At 44.4% G+C, this 4058-nt stretch overlaps 1 non-coding gene across 1 annotated transcript; it reads right to left on the reverse strand.

Moving 5' to 3' along the window:
• Nucleotides 1-1529: 1529 nt before the first annotated feature.
• TRNAG-CCC (transfer RNA glycine (anticodon CCC)) lies at nucleotides 1530-1602 on the reverse strand. Its single transcript has one exon. It is a non-coding gene; the product is annotated as a tRNA-Gly (tRNA).
• Between the last annotated feature and the right edge of the window lie 2456 nt (nucleotides 1603-4058).

Below are 4058 nucleotides of genomic sequence, written 5' to 3' on the forward strand. Positions count from 1 at the left end.
GCAATCACATCAGAGTTCCAGGAAGGAAGCAAGAAGAAAGAAAGAGCAGGAGTAGAGGGAAAAGGAGAAGAGGGAAAGAAAAAGTAAAGGGGTAAAGAAGGGCATATAAAAAGGAACCTGTGTAGCCAGCCAGCACTCTTTTTTTAAAGTCATTTCCCTAGAAGCACACTACAACTCAGCTTTCAGTGCTCCGTGAATCTTGTCCCAGCAAGAAGACACTTGATTTACCAGAACATTACATGCCACTCCTATCCATTAAGGAGCTAGGAAGTGTGTTTCATTTTGTTTTCAAGCAGGGCATACCATTAACCCCAACAAAACCAATTTTCTAGTAAGTTAGAAAGGAAGAGTAGATATTAGGAATAACTAACCACTAGCCATAACACAAAGAACCTGGCCCTGATGAACAAGTATAGAGCAGGAGATCTAGAAACTAGAGGCTCCTTACTGGATGAGGAAGACCATCTCTTCCAGGAGATGCAAAGCATCTTGGCTACCCCAGGCCTAAGGCCCCTGGTAGAAGGTCCCCTAAGGGCAAGTCCAGAGCTCCAGGTTAGAAATAAACAGTAGACCCTTGAGTTCTTCTTGGCGCCAATCACACCCAGTGAGGCCTCTTTCTTGCCCCTGTGTTACATGTGCATCTAATCTAACCAAACCTGTCCAGCCTCACACTGTATTGTCTCCCTGGCACTGATCATCAGGTCATAACAGAACCTGCCCTGCTACACCGGCCCAAGCTCATGCAGTGTGACCATTTCTTCTAAAACAATGAGGCTTGAGAGCCCCCCTCTGGCCACATTATACTCCCAACTCTCTTTCAGCCATTTCACCTAAGGGCCCAGCCTGTTTTTTCTCTGTACCTATCAGGCTCCAGCGGTCTCCTGCATCTCATCTGCGGGATTTGCTGCTATTTTACAGTCTAGGCTAAAATTCAGTTTCCAGAATTGTATTGCTAACTCTACTTTCTGTGTCAGAACCCTCATTTCACCCATAAGCCCTCATCTCATCCCATGGTGCCTGGGTCTTTGTCTGGTCTCTGTCTGAGCTTCCTTCCCAGAGTCTGCCCTTTGCCTCAACCTGGTCAGACCCAGCCCCTGACACTGAGGCTCTCTGGGCTCTCCTGTTTATCAGAACATGAGTGTCTGTGATCCTCCTCACTGACTGTCTCCAGACACTAAATACCATGCCTTCCCACTGGCTTGTGTGAAACTTGAGAGGTCTGCCCCTGGCCTGAGTAGCCATTGCTGCCTGCCTTTAAGTCCCTCTAAAGCTACACTCTGGTCAAATTCTTTTAAGTTACTGACTGAGGGACTCTTTTCAACCTGTCTGTCCCATTGTGATATGTCTTCTAAGAGGTCCCTAGGACCTGGCCCATTTCAGCCTGGTAGTCACTTTTTAAAAAAATTAATTAACTAATTAATTTTTGGCTGCTCCAGGTCTTAATTGCAACACACAAGATCATCAATCTTTATTGCCATGAGATCTTTACTTGCAGCATGCAAACTCTTAGTGCAACATGTGGGATCTAATTCCCTGACCAGGAATTGAACCTGGGCTCCCTGCATTGGGAGTACAGAATCTTAGCCACTGGACCACCAGGGAAAGTCCCTGGTGAGTCACTTCCCATGGAAATGCAGGCTCTGAAGGTTGGGCGATCAAAGGACAGTAGCTGCTGATCTGGGCCATTCTTGGCTGGAGCCACTTAGAGGTCAGCCATGCATATCCTGGTATCACCAAGTGCCTGGAGAGTTCTATTAATTAGGGCCCTTACCTCTGAACTCTGGTGTGTACATGGCCCTACAGCTGACAACTGTTCATTGCTGGTATCTCACTGTAATCATCCCAATTACCCTGTAAAACAGTGAAGTTGAAATAATTTCCTTCGATTTTCTTTGGTGTCAGAGACTTCCTAGTGCTTAGAAATCATCATAGTAATGTGAAAATAATAGCATAATCATAATAATATTACAGGCACTGGTCCCAGAGAGGGCAAAGTGGGGTCCCTAGTGAGTTGGAATTGGTGCCAACAATTCCTTTGTGCATTATAATTTTAAAAGCTCTGTCCACAAAACCCTTGTGAACAAAGTGGAAGAGTTTTCATTACCACCTTACAGAGGGTTTGCCAAGATTCCCAGAGGAGTTAAGAGCTCTATAACAAGTCACCGAGCTTTAAAGCAGCAGGCCAGCTCTCAAAAGAAGCTATGGTTGTCAAGCCCACGGTTCTTTTCACTCTTCCAGGGGTGGTGTGCATGGACCTCCAGAAGCTTCAGCACTAGGGTGATGGTGCTCTGTGTCTTAATTCCTGAGAGGATACAGGAGTGTTTCTGAATTGCAATCAAGAGCTTTCCACAGTTCCTCCAACACTTGGAGTGTTCTGGATCATTCTCATCAGGAAAGAGGCTATTGGGCTCCTAGGAAGAGGTCTGTTCTGATTTGATGGCGCTCTGGTGCCTACTCAGAAGAATATTAGGTGAGAACGTTTCTTGCCCTCAGAAATTGAAATTGCTCAGAAATTGCTCAGAGGACCAGCATTATATATAATCATATGACTTTGCATATCTATCAATAATAATAGAAGTTATCTTTTCCCCAAGCCCATCATCCTTATATTATAAACTGAAAAGAAAGTCTCCACCACATCTGAGATTTTGTATGATTACACCTGACTTAAGCTCTCTATGAGAAGTTAATACTTTAGACAAGTCTCTGAACTTGAAATATCCAAATTGTGCCTTTATATCTGTTTCATTGTTCACTACATTTCCTGAGGAGACCAAGATTCTCTCTTTTGGCTGACAAAGTAGATAACATAGAATTGAGGATTAACTTGTCTAACATAGAAATCTGGAAAATGCAAAGAAAACTTAAGTATCAAATAACATTATTATCTTCATGTAAAATTAGTTATTAAGCTCTTACTTAAATATAATGCCTTGCATGTGCATAGTACTTTACAAGACTTTTTCCATCCATTATCTTACCCAATCCTCTGCAAAATCCTAAAACATAGGTCAGTCTTATTAGCTCCATTTCCCTCACAGAGGAGGTAACTGAGACTCTAGGATGTCATGAGTCATGCATCCAAAACTAGGCTTTAGCAGAAATTAAGAACCAAACTATACGTATGTGCGGAGGCAGTTTGTTCACCAACCCCCATGCTCTCCCCTTGACACTGACCTCCCTCTCTTGGACTCCAGTGGAATCTTGGGACACGTGGAAAAGCTCACCAAGGTAGCCACAATTTATTTATCTAATATACATATTTCTAAATTTGTATTGGGTCTTCGTCATTGCACATGGGCTTTCTCTCGGTGCAGCAAATGGGGGTGTGGTGTACAGGCTTCTCGTCGCAGTGGCTGCTTTTGTTGTGGAGCACAGACTCTAAGGCTTTAGTAGTTGCAGCTGTGGGCTCAGTAGCTGTGGCTCTCGGGCTCTAGAGGGCAGGCTTAAGAGTTGTGGCTCACAGGTTTAGTTGCTTCACAGCACGTGGGATCTTCCTAGAGCAGGGATCGAACTGGTGTCCCCTGTATTGCAAGATGGGGACTTGACCACTAGACCACCAGGGAAGCCCTGATCAGCCACAGCCATGATTTAGAACTGTCATCGCCTGCTCATCGGAGCCATTGTATCATGAAGACTACCAATCCCAAAGGCAAAGCTGACAGTCCTATGTCCACTGGTGACCACAATTTTTAAGGTTTCCCTAGTTGACTTCCAGGATCTACCTAATGTGGCCCCAGGGTTCTCTTTCTACCCCAAAGGCATCCAATAAGTATTCAGCAGTGTTGACCTCTACACTTTTTCCTGCCCCTCTGACTTAAGAATGATGTAATCTAATTCATAGTTTTGGATGCAGTAATTCAATGATTTAGGAAAGCTCCACCACCTCCTTCAACTGCCTTTCTAAGGAAAGTGGCCCCCAAACAACTTGAGAGTTGTGACATGAAGGTAAAAACATGTGACCAGATGGCAGCTCCTTGTAGCCTGGTAGGATGTTTCTTCAACGAATGTTCAGTGTGTTCCATCCATTGGAATGGAGAAGTTTCAAACAGTAGGTC

Source organism: Bos indicus, chromosome 1 (assembly GCF_029378745.1).
Source record: "Bos indicus isolate NIAB-ARS_2022 breed Sahiwal x Tharparkar chromosome 1, NIAB-ARS_B.indTharparkar_mat_pri_1.0, whole genome shotgun sequence".
Classification (NCBI taxonomy): domain Eukaryota; kingdom Metazoa; phylum Chordata; class Mammalia; order Artiodactyla; family Bovidae; genus Bos; species Bos indicus.